The sequence below is a fragment of the Gossypium raimondii genome, chromosome 5, assembly GCF_025698545.1.
Source record: "Gossypium raimondii isolate GPD5lz chromosome 5, ASM2569854v1, whole genome shotgun sequence".
Taxonomy (NCBI): Eukaryota; Viridiplantae; Streptophyta; class Magnoliopsida; order Malvales; family Malvaceae; genus Gossypium; species Gossypium raimondii.
Window position 1 is genome coordinate 45,334,215 of NC_068569.1, and position 19,316 is coordinate 45,353,530.

General features: G+C 32.9%; 1 non-coding gene across 1 annotated transcript; it reads right to left on the minus strand.

The window, feature by feature from the left end:
* Nucleotides 1-6,604: 6,604 nt before the first annotated feature.
* Nucleotides 6,605-6,711, minus strand: LOC128041525 (small nucleolar RNA R71). The gene has a single exon (XR_008196534.1). It is a non-coding gene; the product is annotated as a small nucleolar RNA R71 (small nucleolar RNA).
* Nucleotides 6,712-19,316: the final 12,605 nt, after the last annotated feature.

Below are 19,316 nucleotides of genomic sequence, written 5' to 3' on the forward strand. Positions count from 1 at the left end.
TATCCTTACCATGAAACATTTTAATCACAATAATCTTGCAAGTTATGCAAGGAAAATGTATCATCAGATATCGTTGCTAATCTAACCCTCAGTTACTTTAGATGATTAAACATGCACTGATTAAGTATTGTGTCCATTAATTACAATTTCAATCCATTTAAATAATTAATTCATTAGTTACCTAACAATTGTAATGCAAGAATAACTTAGTCATGATTTTACTTAATCAAGCATCTTCCCGAGGCCTATAACAACAGAAACACAATTTTAATAATTTTAACAAAAGAAATGCAATCAACCTAACACGAATTAAATTCAAGCTAAATTTATTAAATTAACCATTACAACAACATAAATATTCATAGATATGTTTAGCATAACAACAACAAAAATTAAAAAGATAGGGAACAAGAATCAAATTCGGTGTTTTTCTGTGGCTTGACTAGTTACTCTGTTCTTCCTTCTTCGTTGTCCTCGTCGACCAAGGTTGATATAAACACTTAATTTCTGCTCCAAATAGATAATGAATGCCCTTTTCCAAAGAGGAGAAATCGGCAAAAGAGCAAGGGAATTTTGGAATGGAGAGAAGAGAGAAAGTGGTGAGAAGAGAGGAAATATGTGAATGCTTGAGGTGTGTTTTTAAAATGACCAGCCTAAGGTGGTTTTTATAGCTGAGGAGGGCTACTAAAAATAGCTAAAATTATCAGCCAAATAGCCCTCCCTTGTCCAGCCACACATGTGGCAAGGTTGATAGTTTCAACTTTGCTAATTTAGGCTTGGGGCAAATCTATAAAGCCACCAATTGTGGAGGGGTTAGAATGCAACTTGAACAAGTCTTCAAGGGCCTCTTTGCAAGCTTAAATAATAAGCTAATAAGCTGATTTGGGTCAGCTCTTGGGACGGTTTTTGGACTGTCCATTCCTTGGTCGGTTCGATTCACTCGGTTTAGTTCAACTGGACCACATTTTCATAATTAATTAATAATAATTTATTAACCCAAATTAAATTGGATATAAATTAAAATTAATTATATTATGAATTAATACATATATTTTTGGACCATCTTAGGCTGAAATTTAGTTTTCCTCGATACTTCAACTTGCTTCTCGGTTTTCTACTTCTAGCAGTGTCTGCCGAGCTATTTTTCGCCCTTTGTGCAAATCTGTCAAAAATAACCAAAATTTATCAAAATTAATTATAAAATTAACTAAAATTAAACATGTTCATATATTAAGTGCACTTTAATTATTTTTTAAAAATTAATTATCTTTTCGACAAGAATTTTATCGAAATTGTATGATTTTAAGTTAAAAAGGGTATGTAAAAATGTGTAAATTTCCGTGTTTCCAATTGGCTAATAATGTTTTTATGTATTTCATAATGATTATGTGTTTCGTACAAAGCTACAGCTTGTGAACTATGAAATATGGAATGTGATTATCAAGATAAATATATGTTCATGAATGGTAAAAGCTCATGTAAACTTGGTAGAAAGGCTAGGAAATAGTTTGCATGCCAATAGGCTCATATGTGCATTTTTGTATGGGTGAGACAGTGGTATGAACATTTTGTTATGTCATTGGATGATTTCACATTTGTTGCATATCATCGGATATGTATTGTCTCTTTGGAGACCTTGGTGTGGTGGAGGGATGTATATGTATATGTATATGTATATGTATATGTATATGTATATGTATATGTATGTGTGTTGCTTACGGGCTTTGCACTTATGTGCTTTAGTGTGGAGTATTTCATACTCTTATGAGCTATCTTGGTGTGGTGTAGTTCACCCGTGTGTTCGAGTCTATTTTTAGTTTGTCTGCATTGGGAAAAAAGCTAATACAATTATAAAACAAAATCAATGTATAAAGAATATGAAATGGCATGCAATAAAATAAAGTATGAATGAATATATATACATGATCTTATATGTTAATGTTGTGAATAAGATTGGCATTGGATATATGTGCTTATTTTTGTTACCATGGCTTACCTTGCCTTGTGGTTCCTCTTGTTTGTTTCATTATAGTTAGGTTTAATGGAATGTACTTATAGTATTTAGTATGCTTACCTATAAACAAAGTAAGTATAATGATTTCCATTAGAACTTAGTAAGCATTATATGCTTACGCATCACAGTTTTCTTGTACGTAGATTTTAGCTAGTAAATTCTCGAAGTCATACCTAGATTGAACATCAAACCATCCACAAGGTGATAAGAGTAGGAAAATTATAAACTAAGTTGTGGCATATACCTAGGGTTTCTTTTGTATGAATTGGTTAAGTTCATATGTATATATGTCAAGTGTTAACTTGACTTTGCTATGGTCGAGCTAGGAAGTACCTAGTTCTTTTCTTATATGTTGATGAGCAACTCCCTTTTGCATACATACTATATGGTCCTTCTTTGTTTTAAGCCTTATTGATAAGTATGAATTAGAAATTTGAAGATTATGCATATGCAGGGTTAGTTTCTTGCTTGCTAAGTAGTTTAGGTTAGTGGTTAAGTTTGATACTTATTGAGCATGATTGTGTCAATGATGTTTGCATATGTTAATATGAGTAAGAAATGTGTTTTGAACATTATTTTTGGACCTTATAAGTTATGATTTTATCAAAGTGTTGTTTTGGGTCAAAGTAGGTGAGTTTTGAGGTGATTATTGGGTTTAGGCATAGTTGTTTCAGTACAAGTGGCTAGTTGTATTGGATACAAGTAAGTTAGTAAGAAAAATTAAACAGTACCTGGGACTTGTATTGGTACAAGTCCATGGTTGTATTAATACAACTATGACATAACAGGGTCCCTTCCCTGTTTTGAGTTGTTTTGACCTTTGGAGAACTGTACTTGGTCTCGATCACCTTCGAACACCTAGGAACTGTTTTAAAATGTTTCTAAATTATTTTAAAAGTCTTAATAATGAATTTAAGATATAAAAATGGGTTGGTATAGCATGAGAATTCAAAGTTTCTGTAGTTTGAGTTACTCCGATAACAAATGTAGTGTCTCATATTAGAACTCAGTCATTGGATCAGTTGTGAGGTGTCACATTTCAAGCCACTTTTAAGAAGATCGGTCTTAGTTTTTTTTTATGATATATGAGTTTATTCTAAATATTGGAGCAACCATGTATTGCTTAGTAGGGAAGTTTAGGAGCTTTTGAGACAAAACAAGCTTTATGCTAAGATGAGTAAATGTAAGTTTAGAGCCTTTGAAGTGGAATATTTGGGACATGTAATTACTAATGGTACTATTGCAATGGATCGGTATAAAGTCGAGCGTGTCCAATTGGCCAATTGATAACTCTATTATCTTAGAGTTATTTGTCTTTTGTTTTAGTAGGTTTTTAGTTTATTTTATAAGTTAATTTTAAGAATTTTATTTTATTTATGTTTTAATGAATTATGTATTATTAGTCTTAAATTAGACTTATGTTCGAGTGTTTCTTTCCCAATGTAAGTCTGACATAACATAGAGAAAACATAGCTTGATATAGGAAATTGAGGTAGATTTTCGCTTTAGAGAAAGATTTTCTTTGCCCCAATGAACATAGGTAGATAACTTTTCGTTCTAGCGGAACGTTTATTCACTAGAGCGTTGTGAATACTTGATCAATTTTTAAGAGTTGCAACTTTTAGGTAATATAAAATTGAAAAAGAAACATAAACTCATAGAAGGAAGGGAGAAAAAGAGGAGAAACTGCCAAACCCTTCAAGCTTCAAGAATTGACAGATTTCATCGAGAAGCCGAAGTTTCTCCATCGGTTTTCTTCTTATTTCCTTTTTCAATGTCTAGTTATTGTTGTTATTTTAAGATGTTTTTCAAATTCTCCATGAACTATACTATCTTTTCTAAGATTTCAATAGATTCCATGCTTAGTTAATTGAGTATTGTTCTAGTTCCAGCCTTTTTTATTCTTAATAGAAATTTGATTATTTATTCATTCTTATTCTTGATTGATATTAGTCAGGACAACTATTAATCTGACAAAACCTAAAGAAATTGGAATAGGACAATTTGTTTTAGATCTAGAATGAATAACTCTTGGTCTATATTAGATGGGTCAATTTGTAATTTGTAATTAATATAGAAATATTCTTGGTTACCTTGGGTAGCCATAATTGGGGTTGTTCTTAATCAATTCAGGTTTAAATTATTGGGATATGAATATAGCTCAATAGTTAGGTTAAATTAGTTCATTAATTGCTAGGAAAAGAATTAAGTGGATTTTAGTTCACCGGGTTAGTAATCATTTCTATTAGGATAAATTGGGTGGAGATAGAACAATTAGCTTATACATTTGACGAAATTATAATACTAGGTTTTTATTATTAATGATTATTTCGTTTTAATTTAAATTGCCTTTTTTTATTTCATTTAGTTTTAGACAAATTATATTATCAATTTATTTGGATAGATATTAGAGTAATATTTGATGATTAGTGTTCTGATTTGTAATAGCTCTCTATGGTATCTATATTTTTTTATACTATTTGTTGCGATAGATATACTTGTGTGTGCGATATTCGACCAACAAAATTTTGACGCCATTGTCGAGGAGCCAATTCCTAATTTAGTTAACATCAATTTAATTACTTTTCGCCAGCTCAAATTTCTTTTTATTTATTTTCCAAGTACTTTTGGATTTTGTATGCACAGAAGTCAAAATCCAGATTTGCTACAACTTGATTTAAAGATTGAAAGAACTCTACAAAGACTCAGACAATTGAAAATTAATTTCGAGGTTGAATCTGAAGAGTCAACAATGGCTAACCGTACTAGGAATAATAATGCTAACAAACATCTAAATGTTTGGGTTTCTCCTCTTGTTCCTGTTGCACCTAGGTTATCAGAGACTATGACATACCACATTCTACAAGACTCCGTACTAGTATTTATTTTCCAACTATGGAAGTCAATAATTTTGAGATGAAGCCGATGGTTATTCAGATGGTAAAAGTTAATCCATTCTCTAGTTTTTCACATAAAGATCCCCACCAACATCTGCGAAAGTTCATGAAATTATGCAATACAGTTAGGTTTAATGGTGTTTCAGTAGAGGCTGTGAAGTTAAGATTGTTTCCTTTTTCTTTATCTGGACGAGATACGGATTGGTTAGATGGTCTACTGAATGAGTCGATTACAACTTGGGATCAAGTTGTGAAAAGGTTTTTGACTTGCCACAATTTTTAGTGGAAAATTAGGTACTTTTCAGCACTTAACGAGCTTGTTGTTAAGCCATTTTACATTGTTTTTATGTATATTTAGTTTTATTAGCTTAGATTTAATTTCTTATAAAATAAGCATTTTTAAGGAAAAATTTTGTGTTAGTTGACCTATTGGGTCAATACAAGCCTTAGGTAGTTTTAATGAGTTTAATTTGGTGTACAAGATACCTATTTTTAGGCCTAAAAGCATTAGGAACGATGACTGGGTTGCAACACAACAAAACGAGCTCTAGACTTGAATTTTGAAGTTGTGTGTCGTGAAACATACAGCCTGTGTCGCGACATAGTTGTGATGAGGGCCAGAAATTAAGTGAGGGTGTTTTTATCCACGCAACCAATATTTATCACTTTTAAGGCTTGTATTTGACCTAATTAGGGAAGCTAATATTTCCTATAAATAGCAAGGTTTAGAAGGAGTTTTGGGAGGCTATTTTAGAGTAGTTTTTCGTTTTTAGATTTTCTTTAGTTTTATTTTTATGTTCACTTAATCAGGAGATCCTATTCCGACATTAGACTATCATGAGTAAAGATTGTTTTGAAACCACACTTTTATTTTCTAATCCATGAGCATCGCTTTCCCTTATTCTATTATGTATATTTCATTTGTTAATTTTTTTATTGAATGTTTGTATAAATAATTTAATATATTTTGTATTTTATACTTATCTCGCATGATTTGATTATTTCGTTAATTAATTGATTAAGTAAAAAATAACCCAAAATTGAGTGTTTATTTGAGAGTACTTAATATACTAGAAAGTGATGCCCTTAGTAGAAGATTGAGACAGGTCAGACCGAGAGGGTATCCTGTTGAGTAGAACTTGTACCGAGTGATGAGGCCTAAAGGGTATCCGTATGCCTAGGTTGAGCAAGTATCTTAGGTGGTAACCCTTAGTGAATATGAGACCTAATGGGTATTCTTAGCTAAGGGTGGTAAATACTTATTTAAGGGTAATTGTTGACTTAATTAATTATTAGGGTTACAATTGATTCTAGGCTAATAGGGCTCGCGTAACCGAAACTAGGAATAGGAGAAAGTGATAATTAACTTAGGGTTACTTTTAGTTTAAGTTAAAGTAATTAATTTTATTATTATTTTGGATTTACATTACTAATTTGTAACTCGTCTAGATTAGTACTTATTTTTTGTAATTAATTTAATAGTGATTTTCTCCAATCTGCAATCCCTTAGGTATGATCCAAGAGATACTTACAAAGTGTTTCATTATAAACAAAATATATTGTAATTTAACCAATATACTTGCAGACATTGTTTTATAATATATCTTTTTGTTGCAATATTTCCAGTCCAAACGTTTGCACGTTTGATGACGATCAATTTTTGATTAAGTTCATTCCTTCAGCGAAGACAACGAAATTAAAAAATGATATCACTATTTGCCAACAGTATGAGGAGGAAACTTTACATGAGGCATATGAATGGTTCAAGGATATGCAAAAATAGTGCCCTCACCACTAAGTGCCAAATTGGTTGTTGATCTAGACTTTTTTACACTAGGTCGAGGGGGTCTGTTAGAGGTAATTTAGATGCGACAACTATCGGGGAAGTATTGAGTAAGTCACTTGAAGAAGCTACTAAAATAGTTAAAGACATGGCAGAAAATAATCCGTAGTGGATTTCAAGCAGAACTAGTGCAAGCCAAAAGAAACAAATAAGTGTGGAGGTTGATGCAATGAATTCTCTTATCACTGAAATGTCCACTTTGAGACGAAACATGAATGAGAAAATCAAGATTAACCAAAAGAAATCAATTTATGGTTTTTTTTATCAATGTGGAGATCATTCATTCTTGGCAGCGCACAACTGAGTCAAAATTGGTTAGATATGTTGGGAATTCGGGAAAAAATAGAATAACCCTTTCACGAACATGTATAATTTGGGATGGAGATATCACCCCCAACTTTTCTTACGTAATACTCAGAGCAATACTTCATAAGATAGACTAGTTGGACCTCCAAGTTTCTCTCAAAATCAATATCAAGGCTTACATCTGCAACCACCACATGTAATAGAGAAGAAGTCAACTATTGAATAGCTACTTAACAATTTATACAGGCAATCAATGCTAGGATAAATGCATTGGGGGTTTAAATGGGTCAGGTAGCTCAACTTGTTCATAGTATGTCACAAGTAGCACTACTGTCAGACATTGAGCCCCCTCCTAATGCCAATAATTCAATGGGAACATTGTAAGGCTATCGCCTTTAGAAGTTGTAGGGAATTACCAAACACCTCTCATTCAATTGAGGTGAATGAAAAGAATCAGTTGCCTATTCCACCAGTTAGCAAGAGTTCTAATGAGCTTGAGGAAAGCTCTAAAGAACATATTCATCATGAGACAAAAGTTAAGTTGCCATCAAAGGAGGTAATTAAACTAGAATCTGGTCTTCCACCATTCTTACGAAGGTTGCAAAAGAATAAGTTGGATAAGAAATTTCAAAAAATTCTTGAGGTGTTTCTTGAGCAAGATGGATCCTAGATGTTCCCGAATTTCAACCAAACAACCTTCTTTGTCACATCCCAAAATTTGGCCTAGTAGTTTGGGGTTAGTGAATTGGGTTTTGTCTATTTCGGCTAGGGATTAGTTTTCATAATTATGGCCTAAAATTTTGTTCGAGAATTCAGAATTAAGTAACCAAAAAATATTTTCCTTAAAATGGCTTTCAAAAGTAAAAATTAAATTTAAAAAGAAAAGAGGAAAACACTTTTAATTAGAAAGGAGGACTAATTTGAAAATGGGGCAAAGTTGGGAGTTGTCCACAAGCAATTTGACCACAAATTAAAAGAGTTGTGATTTAATAGAATTTTCTTCCATGTTCCATGCTCATTATTTGAAAATTTTGGAAACACCAAAACTCTTTGTTTACTCTCAAATCAAACTCTTCAATTTGATTTTCTTTTCTCCCAAACACCAAAATCTCTCTCAATTTTTAAGAAAACCATTAAGAACATCACCAAACTTCTTCATTCTTTTTCTATTGGTTTTTAATGAAATTCAATCCTCATTTTGTTTTTCTTCACCAAACAAGGTAAGATTCTGTTTCTTGACTATTTGTTTATGCATCCTGTTTTTACAAATCAAAGTTTGATTCTCTGGAATAAGTTTTTATGAGTTTAATGGATTATATAAAAAAAATGAGATCAATAATGAGGTGTGACAAAGGTGTCAAGTGCTGGAGAGGTACGTCTCAGGTTGTGTAACACACATTGAAATGGTTTTTGCGTACTACAGCGACCGCTTGCTCCGTGGATGCCAAGTGCCCAAGCATCTATTCTAGAGCTTTAAACAATGCTGGAATGCATTTGTGTACTGCAAGCCATTGGTACAAATTGACGGTACCTTCATGTATGGTAGATATACCCATCAGTTATTGCTAGTTGTGGCACGGGATGGTGATAGGAGGATCCTTCCAATTGCGTTTGCAATAACACCGGGAGAGTCAGGTGATGACTGGGATTTCTTTCTTTCTAGGTTGAGGAGGCATGTTTGCCCCCAACCTGATATTTGCGTTATATCAGATCGGGGCACTGAAATACTAGTCATAATTGAGGGACAGGGAAGCCTACAGGATCGCACACACCATCGGTATTGTCTAAGGCACATTGCGTCCAACTACTACGAGTAATATCGGTCTACCACCGAACGACGACAAGTGACCAACATGGCTATTTAATCACCACCAATATTATTTGGTTTGTAATATTCAATTTGTTTTGAATGGAAGAGTGGTATGTAATTATCGCTATCCACTTATATTGACAGGGTACGAGATCAATAAGGACCGTTTTCATGAGATGTTGGGCGGTAAATTAACGATGAAGGCCCAAACTACCTCTGTAACATACTTTTCAATTAGTGGACACAAGTATATGACAGCGGCCTACAATATGGTCATATGACCTCAAACTTGGCTGAATGCATCAATTCTGTTCTAAAAGGAACACGCCATTTGCTGATAACCTTGGTTGTGCCGGAAACATACCTCCGTTTGGCGGCACTGTTTCCAAAGTGAGCAATGAGTTATAAAGGCCAAATACAGGGAGGCCATGTATCGTGCCGGAAGGTAGTGCAATAAATTAATAAGGCCAAGGTGCAAGCCAACTTCATACACATAGTGTGTCACAATCGCGACAGCTTATGGTTTCGTGTGACGGAGTTTGACAGGCTGAACCAAGGTAATACCAGTAGATAATATGTGTATACCTGAGAAATAGGACTTGCGACTGTGGGAGGTTTGATGCACTTCGTTATCCATGCACACATGTAATTGTAGCTTATCAAAATCTCCATTTGGATCCAATGAGCTATGTCGGCGAAGTGTACAAATTAGAATACATGTACAATGTGTGGAGACACGTATTCCCACCAGTCCTAGATGAATATGAGTGGTCGTCTGTATCGCTTGCTTCGTTTAAGTTGTTACCGGATAGAGTCAACCGTGCTCGACTAAAATACGTGATAATATGGATATCTGAGAAAGAACGAACCAATAGAAGTTGTGCAGGTGGTGTAGGAACTCGGGTCATACAATTCGAACATGTCCAAATCAAAAAGTTCCTAATTTATTAAATGATACTATGAAAAAATAATTTGTATTATCTTATTCAAAAGAACTTCTATTTTATTAAATGACACAATATAAAAATAATTTGTACAAAAATATTCAAAACACTTTTGTTTTATTAAATGAAGCAATATAAAAATAGTTTGTACAAATATATTAAAAAAATCAATGCATGTGCCGATCAAAATTAGTGCCACATGAGGGTGGTCGACGATTATGCATTGTTTTCCTTCTTGGTTTAGCTTTCGGCCGGGGTTGTGGTTGTTCGGGATTAGCTTCTGGTTGTGGGTGTTAGGAGGATGACCCACCTTGATAGAACAAAGATTGCGGAGGTGTTTACATCACCCACGGTGGAGGTGTTTTAATCTCATAAGGCGATGGGGATTGGAAATGAGATGAGCTCCCCGACGGTGCCTCGTGCGGTCCCTCCTTTGATAATGGCCTATATATTTTTTGTTAAGTTGGAGTCATCGGGAAATGAGATGCACTGGGGCATACATTTCAACCTTGCATAGGACTGAAAAAAGAAAACATATAAGGGTTAGGATACGCACCTGGTATAATCTAAAGGGGCTGTGGTGTGGGCATCGTCGCTTACTCCGTTGGGCCCGGTGATTGCGTGGGCACTGTTGATGGGCCCGCTCAGCTAGCCCTTGTCATTGGATTTAAAGAGCCCCGTCGTTCCCTTTCGACACGGAATTGCCAACGCCTCTGCTCTTTCGAGAGTAAATATGGTTTGCCATGGATCCTAAACCATGGAATGATAATCGGTTCGTGAGCAGGTATATTATCATACCAATTTTCCCACATTTCAATATATTCTAAGTGGAAGACCAGCCAATGTGTATTCAGTTGTCGTAAGTCGATTTTGTGCTCTTCATTGAGCACCTCAGGTGCCACGAAAATCGGTTGTCAAAATCCAAATTGCCACAACACTCTATCCGTCTGGTACATCTTGATGATAGCATAGTTGACCAATAGGATCCTAACATGCTAGATGTTCGGATTCTGTAGGAATTCATTTGGAATTAATGCCAGAATTGTTGGATCCTCGTATAATGTCCATTGAAACTATATGAACGTGATAAAAATATTAGTTATATACACAATACTAAATACTAAATATGAAATCGACTATGTTATGTAAATGTAGTTCAAAATGAAATATATATTTACATGCACTTCCAAATGTTGGTCTAATAGAAGCTGTATATCTTCAAGAGTGGTAGGTATTCTCCCATAACTCGCCGAATAGTTCCACATATTTAAATAAAATTTTAGTATAAAATTATATTTTACATCTATGTAATAATTGTAAAATCTAATATAAATTTTACCTCGTTAAGAGTGGGAATGTATACGGGTGGTTCACTCGAGGACGTAAAAATAAAAAGTGGAACCGAGCCCAAGATTATAGTAGTGAGAGGCAGCCACCGATTTTGATTTTATTTGGTTATGTCACCCGACACATTTCCTGGCACAATGTCAACAACACGGCAGACCCCTAATTGAGTTCGTCAGCTACTCTAAAATCAACGAGTTTCAGCAGCCACCTTAAATGTACGAGGTTTTGTGACTTGTCCGACATCAGATAACCTCTGAGGATTTCAAGGATGTATGCCCCAGCGTATCGTATTCTTTCTACTTCAGTCAAATCATCCCCCAGCTCCGGGAATATGCCTCGTAACTAGCCCATCTCGATCTGACCTCCTTAAATATTATCCAAAATCGCACCCAAAAGATCGTAGCATATAGCTCCCCAATCAGCAAATTGAGCGAACCTGATGAGTACGGACTTATCTACCAGTAACCCCAATTGTAATTGCAGGTCCTTTAAAGTGATGGTACACTCCCCGTACGGAAGATGGAATGTGTGCGTCTTGAGTCTCCACCTCTCTATGAATGCACTGATGAGTTTCGGGTCCAACTTGCACCCTCAGCCTATATTGGCCACGTGCCAAAAATCCGTTTCCCTCAAGTAATTTTCTATCAACGGTGATGGAGGACAAGACATATTACGAATATAACATTGTAACACCCGATCTACCAACTGTTATAAAAAAAATTATAAAAAATATTAATTAAAATTACATAAATGAAAAAAATATTAAATAATATTAAAAAATTGAAATTAACCGTTACCATTTTCATTTGGTCGATGAAGATATGTTTATGATCGAGACGAATTAATTCACGGGCCATTGCTAGCACGATCAAATTTCTTAGAAATTATAAAAATATAATATTTATTTAGAAAAAAAATTAATAACTTAGAGAACTTTGAGAGCTTTTTTGAGAAATTTAGAGAGAAATTTGGAAGAAATGTAATTTGGATGAAATTTTGTGTGAAAAAAAGGGTGGGGGTTTATAATTTTGTTTCATGACCGTTGGCCCCAACAGTCAAATTTTTAAATGACCTTTGGCCCGAACAGTCAAATTTTTAAATGACCGTTGGAGGTGACTGTTGGGGCAAAAACACGGGCTAAAACGCTCTCTCGAGGAGGCACTTTTCTGGAAATTTTCCCTATAAATGCTTCCACGTAGGCACGTTTTGGGTTTTTTGGCCCATTCCGGTAAATAATGTTCTAAGTTGTTCATTTCCGTAAATAATGTTGGAAATGGACCTTTTTTAGTAAATACCTCCAATGTCCAATATATATAATTCTTTATTAAAACAAATATAATATTTTTAAAATAATATTCGATGTTAAGATAAAGAATGCGAGATAATGTAGTGCTATCACATTTAATTTTTAAATTTTTCATGCCATAAATCACCAAAATCTATTAAAACTCTAATTTGAAAGGAATAAAATAAAATATCCTTGTTATGAATATCTTATTAAGTGGATGTCCATCATGATCAAGATAAAATTTTAATATACTTTAAATTCTAATAGTTATTAGAATTAGATCTCTACTTCTTTTATACTACTTATGCCTATAAATAGAGACTCTAATGAAGCATTGTAATCACCCCTTTTCATCAATAAAGTACATCATCTATTGCTTTCATATTTTCTTTTTTCTTTATTCTCTCCACCTCTTTTTATTTTATAGCACGTTATCAGCACGATTTTGCTCAAAGTGATAGTTTCTTTTATCGACGATCAAATTTATCCTTCATGATTTTCAATATCTTTGACGACAAGATGCAAAGTTTTTACAGGAAGTTTCTTTTATTTAATGTTTCATATCTGATTATTATTTTCATTCTTCTTTCATTATATGCTACCATTATTTTGATTAACTTATTTACTTTTTGTTTTTAAGGATGGTGAAAGATTTGATATCATTATTTATATGAAATCGAGAAGTAAGATTCACTCTCAAAGTTTGCTTTTTGATATTTGCTTGGGGATGATCTCTTTTTCTTCATTACAAGTGATGTTTATAATCACTACTTCTCATTCATGGTAACGTAAGTCAATCTAATCAACTTCTTTTAAAATTTGATTTGATTTCTATTAAAAAGTTTAATTTATATTGTAACACCCCAAACCCGGCCTAAACATTAAGGTCGAATCTGGTGATGTCACATTGTAACACCCCTTACCCGTATTCTACTCTGGAATAGGGTACGAGGCATTACCAGAATAAATACACTTATAAACATATTAAACCGAGTTATAAAATTTCATCCAAATTAAAAACTTTCAAATTATTATCTTCGAGTCGCTAATTAGGGTTTACGAGGCCCAATACATACCTATTCATATGCTCAATATATTTGTTAAATCAATCAAATATTGAAGAATCCACTTTAAATCGTAATCAATATTAATCACAATCATAAATATTTTCATGTTATTTTCATATATCACTAACTCAACTTTGAATGTCAATTTACTTAATATGTAATTCACTAACACATTTTGGTATACACAATGTTTAATTGATGAAATCATTTAATTGAGCTAAATTTCATATTCACTCCAAATTTTCTTCTATATCCATAAATGCTTTCATTTACCATTTACCTAAAAAATTTCTAGAACCAAGCTATCACACAACAATAATACATCACCTGTGCTTCACGAATTCAATGTTTGAATCTTATCACCATCAAATCCATGTCATTCGAATACTTAAAGTTTATTCAAGCATATATTATTACGTTTCATATACCAAGCATATGTCAAAATTACGAATACGTAATCAATTCATTTGTCATTTATTTGACTAGCAAATTAATCTCAAAATTCATAACATTCCATTACTTAAGATATGCCATAAAACACTCCTTTAACATAAACTAGCACCATGACCGAATTTTCAGTATGCTATTTATTCACCTTTTTCCGAATCACATAGCAAAATATTAAAAATATGTATATATTTGAATACTATAATTATGCATCAACTTACCAACATGAGTTAATTCATGAGCCACTCATGACATCATTTCATGCTAAATATACCACACGCATATGCTATGAAACTTTATTTTCTCTCATGAGCTTACCATGACCAGTAATGCACCAATATAAGCATCACTCCTATTTCAACATTTATCGATTATAATCAGACATTTAACCAATTATACACAATTCATTCATATAATTTATTGTCCTCCTTCACCTCTCCATCCCACATCCTTTATGTATATAACATGCTTAAATAACATTATACATAATTTCACTATTCACTTATATTTAAATTCAAAGCTGTCTAGTTGAGTTACAGTCACTAAATTATTTTTATCTAGATTTAAAAAGCTCCAAATTAAGTTCCGTTAATTTTCCCTGAAACTAGACTCAGATATCTTCTTCCACAAAATTTTCAAAATTTTTTTCTTAGTCAATTAGTATAGTTTATTCTTTAAAGTCACCCCTATTTCACTGCTCAACATCTCTGACCTCTCTTCACTAAAAATGAATTATCTCATTGTACAGAATTCAGATGATATTTCCATTTATTTCCTTTGAAAATAGGCTCATTAAGGATTTTAATCATATAAATTATAACTCATAATTATTTTTGTAAAATTTTAATTATTTTCAAAAGTAAGAACATGGGATTCCAAAATCAATCCAACCCTTCCTCACTAAAATTAAAATATCTCAAAATATATAACTCTCTTGCTTGCTTTGTTTCTTTTAGGTAAAAATAGACTCATTAAGATTTCGTTTCATATCTTATTCACTCTCTAATTAAATTTCCACAATTTTTGGTGATTTTTTAAAGTCACACTATTGTTACTGTCCAAAACTGTTTTGTTGCTAATTTTACTTTTTCATAATTTCACTTTTTCACTTTCAGTCATTATTCAATTCAATTCCACACATACATTTATCATTCAATCACACTTAATCCTTACATGATCTCATGTATTTTAACTTAGTCAATTTCCCGATGAACACTTCGGAATAATAACAGATACACGGTGGATTCAGCACACAGCAACCACCCTTTGTAATCAATGATATCCAACGGGATCAACACATAACAACCACCTTATAATTAATGATACCGGTTCACATAGTAGCCTGCACATAGTAAAACATATGTGACCATCACCTTCACTTTCACATAGTGGCCTACACACAGTCCATGCCACACATGTGATCATTTCTGTCATTTCATTCGTATCCCTTTTTATTCCGAATGTTCAATCGGGAAATTTCTCACTTTTTCTCATTTTTTTCTTTTTCACTAATCAAAGTCAATTCCTTGTCTTTCTTGACTTATAATAACACATTTAACTTATTTAACACTCACATTATTCCATCCAGTCCAAAAATCACATTTTGAAAAAATTACATTTTTGCCCCTAAAGTTTCACAAAATTTTGATTTTGCCTCTAGGTCAGAAATTAAACTTTATTCCTTTTTCTTATGTTTTATGACATGCTGAACATTTTTCCCTTCTATGGCAACATCAAATTCTCACTCTAACACTTACTTATGAACATTAGGTATTTTTACCGATTATGTCAATTTACTAGTTTTCACTTAAAATCGACTAGCAAAAGTTATTTAACATAATTTCAAGTTTCATATTCTACCATAAAACATCAAAATAAACATATTTCACCTATGGGTATTTTTCGAAATATGAACCCTTGATTAAATTATTGCTAGAATAAGCTAAATCAAGTTACCGAGACTCCAAAAACGTAAAGAACATTAAAAACGGGGCTTGGAATCACTTACCATGGAGCTTGGAAGCTTGAAAACCCTAAATATGGCTTCCCCCTTGCTGATTTCGTTCACCATGGAGAAGATGGACAAATTTTTGGCTATTTTGGCTTTTTTAATTCTTTTAATTACTAAATGACCAAAATGCCCCCAACTTAAAAATTTCCTATTTCACTTATCTCTTGTCCATTTTTGTCCAACAAGTTAACCAATGGTATAATTACCATTTAAGGACCTCCAATTTAAAATTTCATAACAATTGGACACTTCTAACATGTAGAACTTAACTTTTGCACTTTTTACAATTTAGTCCTTTTGACTAAATTGAGTGCCCAAACGTCAAAATTTTCGAATGAAATTTTTACAAAATCATTTTGTGAAATCGTAAACCATAAAAATATAATGAAAATATTTTTTTTTCTCGTCGAATTTGTGGTCCCGAGACCACTATTTCGACTAGCCCTAAATTCGGGCTGTTACATATGTAATTTACTGTCCGTATTTCTATGAATTTATAAAACCCTTCACGCATTTAGTTATTGGGATTTTTATGTGGATATAAATATTTTTTAATAGAATTAATTGGTTTAATTTTGATTTTGATTAAGATATATGATTATTACGGAATGCGAGTAAAAATACTTACTTGTCATGAACTTTGGGATTTTCACTGCCTATGATAATTTCATATCATTGTAAAATTTGAGATGAAATTATGCCATAAGAGGTGGAGATTAGAAAATGTTTATGTTTAAACTTTTATAGTTGTAAAGTTATTTTAATTTGACATTATAATATTTTGTATTTTGTTGTGGTATGATATATAAAATATATATTATCTAATCACAATGATTTTTAGTGACATTAATTTATTATTTGTTACGTTTAATATATGTTTTATTTATAACTATTCATTTTATTTTTATATGAATAAATACAATTTTATTTAAAATAAATTAAGAATTCATTAAGGTTATACAATAAAATGATTATATGCTCATGAAGAGCTAATATTGCATCAAACTATAAAAAAAAACTCTTTAAGAGCTTATATTTTAGCTTGTTGTGATGCAACGTAGCGCCCCAAAATTTCTAATTTCATTATTGTAAAAATATGACACAAAATATTTGTCTGCTTTAGTGGTTATGTGTTCTGGGTGTGTTTAGGAGGTCCCAAGTTCAAGCCTTCACTTGGGAAAATTTTGGTATTTTGAATGAATTAGGTCTTACTCTTGTTCAGTAGGCTTTTATTTGATTGTTAGGTAAATTACATTAGAATAGGCCTACTAGTCTGTGGTTAAATGGTGTGTTATTATGGTGGAGGTCTTGTGTTTGAATCCCTATGCAGGCAAGGGATTTTTTTTTTTGCTTGATTTTAGGATGGAATTGTAAATCGTGAGATATAATAAACTTGGTGAAAGAAGGTTAGAATGAATTCGGGTTCCCCTGTTCTAACTTTGGAAAATCATCAAAACTTGAAGAAAAATAATTAGGGGTTAAATTTTACATGTTTAAATTATTAATGAGTCTATTTTTAATAGGAACAAATTAAAAATTCATCCAAATTTTGTACCAAAAGATAATTAATTTTTAGCAAAGAAGGGTCGAAGTTGTGAGACAGCAAAACAGGGGTAAGTTTGTGGATTTTACTGTACTTATTGGCTGAACCAAAAATTTTGAAAATTTTATGGTAGAAAGGTATTTGAGTCTAATTTCAAAGACATCAAGCAGATTTGAATTCGGAGTTCTGTAGCTCAAGATATAAATAATTTAGTAACACTGACTCAAGTAGACAACTTCAAGGAACACATAAGTAAATAGTGAAAATATATATGAATATTTAGCTAGCACGGGTTACATTAAAGATGGATCACACGGCCAAGGAAAATTTGGACCTAGTAGGCCACATGGGCGTGTGAGCCCATTTTTCTAAAAAGTTCTGTAAGGTTGCACGGGTCGCCCAAGTCGAGTGTGGATCTACTTGTAGGGTCGGTAAGCTTTACTTAGACCCCTATATGTGTGATCTGTCTGTCTGATTTCTATACCGAGCATGACTTATGATATCTGAATGTATGTACTATTAATTGCATAATGGCATGACATATTTTGTATGTTGCATTGCATCGGGGTGGGTTGATGATATTTGGAGGAAGTGTCTGAAAGGCTATTATGCCTATTATCTGGCAGCTCAGTTGCAACCTTCTGATTATGTGCCGCATTTCGGTACAGCATGGTGTGTAGGGATGGGTGGGTTGATTTAATCCCTACATGGTGTGTAGGGTTGGACGGAGATGGTGTGTAAGGGCTGGTGGGTAGGATTCGATTTATCAGATTTGCATTCTCAGATTCAATATGGGCTAAGGCCCTAATGTATTTTGAGATCAGATCTGAATCAGGCTAAGGCCCAAATCGATTCTGTGATGGGCACAGCCCCAGCATCGTATCTAATCAATTCGCTGATTATCTCAGATGCATATTTTCGTGGGGATTACACACCGAGTTTGCAAAACTCACCCTTTCTCTATTTAATCAGCATGTAATCCCTGCACTTGACGGGTCCTGTGCAATGGAGGACTCGATGGTGGCCACACGTAAATTTTAGACTATTTTCCGTTAATGCCTAGAATTTATTACTTATTTGGAATTTTTGATGTATCTTCTGGACTATGGACTGATTGGCTTTAAATTTGGGACTTTATACTATTTTTTATGGATTTTCTTTAAATTGCAACTCCACAAAACATGGTTTTTTCTAAAAAAAACTAAGGTTTTTTGTAAATAGAAACGATTTTCCCTAAATTAATTGGTTACAAAAGCTTCTTCTAAAAGACAAGTTTTAAAGTAAATCAACTAGTTTTTTTTTGAATTAAATAAAAGCTAACTTACAGTAACGGTTTTTTTTAAACTCGACAATCTTGTCTTGAAATCCCTTTCCATGTGACATCGCCAGATTCGGCCGTAACGTCTAAGCTGGGTTTGGGGTGTTACTTTTAGTGGTATCAAAACCAGGTTGCAAAACTCGACTATGGATTTGGGTTTTAAAACTTGGTTTTAAAGAAATGATTTTTTGAAATGGTTTGAAATATTTTTGACTGAGTATGTGATACACCGAGTCTTTGGCGCCGATTCTGTAAGTGTTCTAAAAACTCTGATAAGTTTTTGAAAATTTGAATAGTATATTCTAAAACTACTATAGGTAGTACACTGTACTGAGAATGCAGTAGATAGTGTATACTGAAAACAGTAGCGAAACTAAAAACTATAGTTAGACTACGATTCGTGATAACAAACTCTACTAATAGATATCGAAACTGTAATTGATTCATAAAACTGTTAACACAGATAAGCTATGAATTCTAC